At 39.9% G+C, this 6,030-nt stretch overlaps 1 pseudogene; it reads left to right on the top strand.

The window, feature by feature from the left end:
* Window positions 1–1,063: 1,063 nt before the first annotated feature.
* On the top strand, window positions 1,064–4,927 carry LOC118594938 (annotated as a pseudogene).
* Window positions 4,928–6,030: the final 1,103 nt, after the last annotated feature.

The raw sequence follows: 6,030 nt of genomic DNA, 5'->3' as shown, positions 1-6,030 counted from the left end.
ACAATAGTGGACACATGCCATTCCACACATTTCCAAATCCATAGACTGCATACTACATTGATAGCTAATTGTGATTGTCATCTTGATGGGATTGGGAATCACCTGGGAGACAACCATCTGCTTATGGTCGTGAAAGTGTTACAAGAGTTTAACTGAAATTGGAAGCCCTACCATGGATGCAAGTAGTACCACTCCACTGACTGAGGTCAGACTCAATTTTTAAAACAGCATGCTAACTGGTTATCCACTAGTCAAGAATGAAGCATTCACAACGAAAGCTACTCCTTGGGGAAGGGGTGTTATGGTCAGTTCCAGTTCATTAGTTTCGAGGCCCTGCTTCTGGGGTAACCAAGGCCAACAGCATTGAATTGTATTGTAAGGAGTCTCATGGACATCCCTGAACAGCAACTCAAAAGAGTTCTTCTCATGTCTGGTATTGGGGTCTTTGTTAGGTGATTTTTGACTCCTGGAGGGAACATCCATCAGCCCAGATGGAAAAAGTTCATTAAAACTATATATATCCAAAGATGAACTGAACAAGGATAACACCAATGAATATGCCAAGTGGAAAGTGGTTGATGGATAACCCCTTGAGGCCTCAACCCTGCACAAAGAACTACAGGCAGCTGAGGAAAGCTAAGAGCAGGAGAGATCATCTTCCCTCAGGAAGAGCACACCAATTGGTTGTCCAGGGCCAAATGGTCAGCCCTGAAAACATACATGCAAGTAACACTGTACTGACTGAACAGGTTCTGTTTTAGAATATACATACATATATACAAATAAATAAATATATACATATATTTATGCAGTAACAGTGAAAAAGAGAACATGTATTTGAAGAAAAGCAGTGAAGGTTATATGGGAGGGAGGAAAGGGAAAGGGAGAAATGTTGTCATTATATTCTAATCTCAAAAATTAAAAATTAAAAAATAAATTAGTTTGGCAGCAGGACTGTGGGTGTGGCCTGCAGGGGTGCAGCAGCCAAGCAACACATATTCCTTCTCCCAGAATGTTAAAAGATGCTTCAACAAAAATAAAGAGAAGTCTCATTTCTGTAAAAATGGGATCATTTGCATCTAACAGAAAGAGCATTTACTTGTTCAATGTGTGTACACATTGTTCTTGGTTGAAAAGCCAATCAGTTCAATCGGAGGATTTCTCCACCTTATGACATCCATCGATCTGCTATTTCTGCTCCTTCACTGCCTCAGAAAGGCTGGCAAAGAGGGAAAGTACCAGCCCTTGGATCAGGTTGTAGTTAGTGGATGACATGTTTCCAAATTGTATCATATCGTTGAAATTTCCTGGACTTGAGAAGTCATTTCACCATGTGATAGAGGAAAGAGAAAAAAGAACAGGAAATATTTCAAGGACAGCACAGAGAAGACAGGAAGTGGCTGAAGAAAATGGTCAACCAGACTACGCCGGCACTGAAAGCCACCAATGTCTACATGGGAGCCCAGACACACTCAGATGCAATTTTTGCTAGTGATCAGGTTTCCGCAGTGGTGTTTGTTATACCAATGGTCTCTTATCTCTGATTATATCTCTAAAGAATGAAGTGAGGGCTTACCTATTTGCAAAGCCTCCAGACCCTCCAGCTTCACTGTCAACCTGCCCGTCAAAGAAACTGAAGTGGTGAGCTGAGCCTGCAGCGGTGAAAGAAGGTTACACTAAGTTTCACACTAAAGACTTGAAGAGTGGCAGGAAAAATATCAAAATGAGTGCAGCCCAGAAGGCTCTGACTAAAGTCACAGGAATGGCATGAGAAGTATTAATGCTTCTTTAGTGCAAAACAATAAAAATAAAAGAATAAACTTAAAAGATCTGCAGCAATGAAAATAAGAGCTGATGATGCAGAAACAATCAGTTGCATTACCCAGCATGTGTCATTATTTTGTTTGTTATTGTTTTATGTTGACCAACTGTACATTCTCAGCCTAGCTATAAATTCAGACTAGTTATCCAACATCAGAAGCATAAAAGGATTGACCAATCCACCCAAACTCAACCACTAAGTATGCAAATATTCTTTTCTTCTTATTTATTTGATTCATCTATGTATCTTCTTTCTAAGGAGCAAACTTTTTCCAAAAGTCTTCGCATGTGCTCGCATGCACACCACACACACACACACACACACACACACACACACACACACACACACACACACTCAACTAAATCTCCCAAAGGAATGGTAGTATGAGTAGTAAAGTAACTAATAAAAACATTTATTTGCTATGGATTCATGAATGAGCATCTGTCATTTCCAGTAGCCCTTCTGTACTATTTCTGATGTGAGAGTAGAATCACCTACGTGTTAGTGAACCGAACCAATAGAGTCAATAGATTGTACTGGGAAGGGATGGTCCTAATGTGTTATAGAACATTATTTTAACTGTGTAAAGGTGTGTCACATTTGTTTCTCCTGCTTTTGTTAACGATGCAATGATATGTTACATTTGTTTGATTGAATAAAATTAAGCTGGGATCAGGAGGCTGAGTCAGCAACTACCTGACAGGAAGTGGTAGGGAGGAATTAAGTATAGGGAGGTTCTTTAGTTGGGGCTGAGCAGAAGGACACACACCCACTTTGGGGAGACACAAGCAAAGAGAGAAAGTTAGGTACTTGCTATTCAGCCTCTCTGAGCTAGCACGATTTCACCTCAACCTTTGAATGCTAAGTTCTATGGAAGGATTGAGATCCAGACAAAATTTCCTTTAGTGGCCTTGATAGAGCCAGTGCCTAGGGGAAACGAATTCTGCCTGGCTGCTGCTTCTGTGGCCCAACCACTGCTGGTACCTGCAGAGTTTCATTGGCCGGATGAGACAGCAGTTCTTTAATGTACAGCCACTGTATTAAGTACAAAACAACACCCTGAAAAGCCAGCATTTAGTTGTTGTACTAGCCCCTGAAGTCACCAGTCCTGGTCATATCATGTTTTCTAACTCCTGTTGCACAAGAGATGGAAAATAGCAAAACAGAATTCAGATCACTAAAATCTTATCAAACATTTCAACACAAGTGTTGCCAATCTTGGGTTTGTTCATTAGTTCATATTTTATCACATGCCTTTCCTGAAGGTGAAGAGACAGACAACGAAAAGACTGTATGCATTTAGCGGTCTTTGCAAACCATAAATAAACTCTGTCACTCACCCTTAATGAATAATGGATGTTTCTTTCTACCTGGCAGATTTAAATCATTTATCACTATTTTAAATTCTACAGTTATCAATTTGATAACGCCCTATCCTATTTATGTTGATATTTAAATATATATATCATTATCTCTTATAAAATTAGGCAGATCACATGAATTGCTGACTTTTCTTTTATCTAGTGCTAGCCCAGTAATGGACACATATTATGTGATAAACTAGTACTCCTTAAGGAATCTCAAGTAGAGTGGGGGACATGCACAAGTGCCCTATTATAATACTTTACTAACTTCTTGGTATTTCATTTTCTAGTTTTGTTTTGTTGTTATTGTTTTAAGAAGGAGTCACAGAGTAGCCCAGGCTGACTAGAACTAAGTATCTAGCCCATGTTGTTGTTATCAAATTTATGACAATCCTTCTCTCAGGCTCCCAAGTGTCAGGATTATGGTTGTAAGCCATCATACCTAGCTAGCTATAAATATAAAAGAAGATTATATGAAACTCCTTAAACGTTTTAAGCAGTATGTAGAGTTTTGAGCTATGTGGAATTCAGGTATGTGATACAACTGTGGAAAATTTGTAATCCTAAGTATAACTCAGTGGCTGGTATTAGACGTTAATGTGCCTGTTAGTGTCATATGTACAAGACAGGAAGAAAGGGCTGGAAGTTATTGAGAACTCAAAAGATTTGAGAATCCCTTCTGTGGAGCACACTTTTCTGCCACGCACTTTCTGATGGTTGTGTGAAATGGAGCCTCAGAGAATCCCAGTTATCAATGCTGTGGCCTCTCCTGCCAATTTGATTGTGCAAAAAGTTGGTCAAAGTCTCCATAGGATGAGTTGGAAAAGCAGTGCTCAAATAAGACACTGGGATGAGACAATTTAGCATGCACCTAGAGATAGATGCAAACCTACATAATAACTGGCAAGGCTAGAAGAGGAGTCCATCTGAGAAATGTCTGTACGTTTCTTCGTTTTCTGTAAATATATTTTCTCTTTAAAATCTGGTGTACTAACTGAGAACTAGCCCATGCTCTAATAAATCACTTCTCACCCATGACTTCTATTTTTAAACATTTATCTATTTAGGAGTTGGGTGTGGCATAGCTTAAGTGCTTTGGTTAGAGAAAAACTTGCAAGAGTTGGTTCTGTCTACCACTTGGCTTTCAAGTTCTTCAGGCATGGAAGCAATTGTCTTCAGCTACTGAGCCAGCTCCCTGCCTGTCTGGATGATGTCTGTCTGGATGACTTAAAAAGTGGACTCCTAAGAAGCTCCAACCGAGACTCAACCTTCCTTCACCTCCAGTGTCACACACGCGTCTTTGTGTGATGACATAAATGTACAGGATGTCAAATGCCAGGCCCCCCACTTCTGAGAAATGGGATGATCACACTAAAACAGTAAGTGACAAGACCTACAGCATCCCAGCGTGCAACAGCACATCTCCATAGCAACCATGCAGATGCTAGGATGCTTGATTCTGCCCCTCCCCCAGCTGCCTTCATGGGAGAATCCTTCTTTTGGAAGGAGCTTTGAGAAAGTGAGACTGAAGTGATGGGCATGCTTTCCATTCCACCCAAGAGGAAACAGGAACTTTTACAAAGTTGCCTTAAGTACTTGCCCTTCACTGTTTGAGCAAACCTAATATTTGGAAAATTTCACTTGTTTGATGATTATGAAATAGTGCACTGTCATTGTTACCCAGGTGACCAAGGAGGATGAGAGGGCTGCAATGGGAGAAACGGAGTGGCATGGTGAGTAGCAGGGCAAGGACACCTAAGAATTTTTCCTCCAGAAGCTATGTATAATGTTACAAGGACTTTCTTACTTATTTAGAAAAAAATCTATTTTCCCTAAATTCTAATTCAAAATATTCAATATCTGTGATGACACTGTATATATATGTATATATATATATATATATATATATATATATATATATATATATATGTGTGTGTGTGTGTGTGTGTGTGTGTGTGTGTGTGTATGTATAGATATAATATATATACACATATACATAACTCAATCTATTATGTGATAGCAAATATTTAGGGATTTAACCCACATTAAATGATTCTTCAATTCTCTGCATCTCACTTGGGCACCTTACCTTACAATTTAACTCCATTCAGACACTATCTACCAGAAAGAAGCAGTAGCACCCACAAGTCAATGGACTCAGTAACATAACATGTCCCCAATTTCAATGTTATATTAGTGGCTCTTCACATCTCTGTGACAGAAAACTTTAAAGAAGCAACTTTAAGAAAGAAGGAAGGGCTTATCTTGGCTCACAGTTTCAGAGGAGTTTCAAGCCAGCAGGAAGAGCACACTGGCAGAAGTAGTTATCCATCCATCCATGGCAAATGGAATGTGTGGGGGAAGGACTCATACATGGCATTGAGACCAGGAAACAGAGGAAGGTAGATTCTAACTAGGGCTGTACTATACTTTCAAAGGCCCACAGTGACCTATTAGCCAGGTTTCATTCCCCTAATGGTCTCATAACTACCTGGATAGCACCTCCAGCAGTGAGCCAAGTGATCAAACACATGATCATTTGGGGACATTTGAAAACATAACAGATGTTATGACAAGCCCAGGTCTCCTGTGTTCATGATCAATCAATAGTAAATCAGAGGTTCCTACAGCTCACAGTTTTGGTTTATTACAAAAATCTCCCAAGACCTATATTAAGGAAACCCAATAGGGTGAGGTTTGAGAGAAGTGCCTCTAAGACTCACTGTCCTCACCACCTGCCCAGAACCTCCAAGTCCACCTATCCCCCAAATGTCTGAATTCTCTCCTATAGGGTTTTTTTATAGAGGGTTTGCTATTCAGGTATGATTGATTCAATGACTGTCC

Source organism: Onychomys torridus, chromosome 13 (genome assembly GCF_903995425.1).
Source record: "Onychomys torridus chromosome 13, mOncTor1.1, whole genome shotgun sequence".
Lineage (NCBI taxonomy): Eukaryota > Metazoa > Chordata > Mammalia > Rodentia > Cricetidae > Onychomys > Onychomys torridus.
This window is presented reverse-complemented; position numbering and strand designations above follow the sequence as displayed.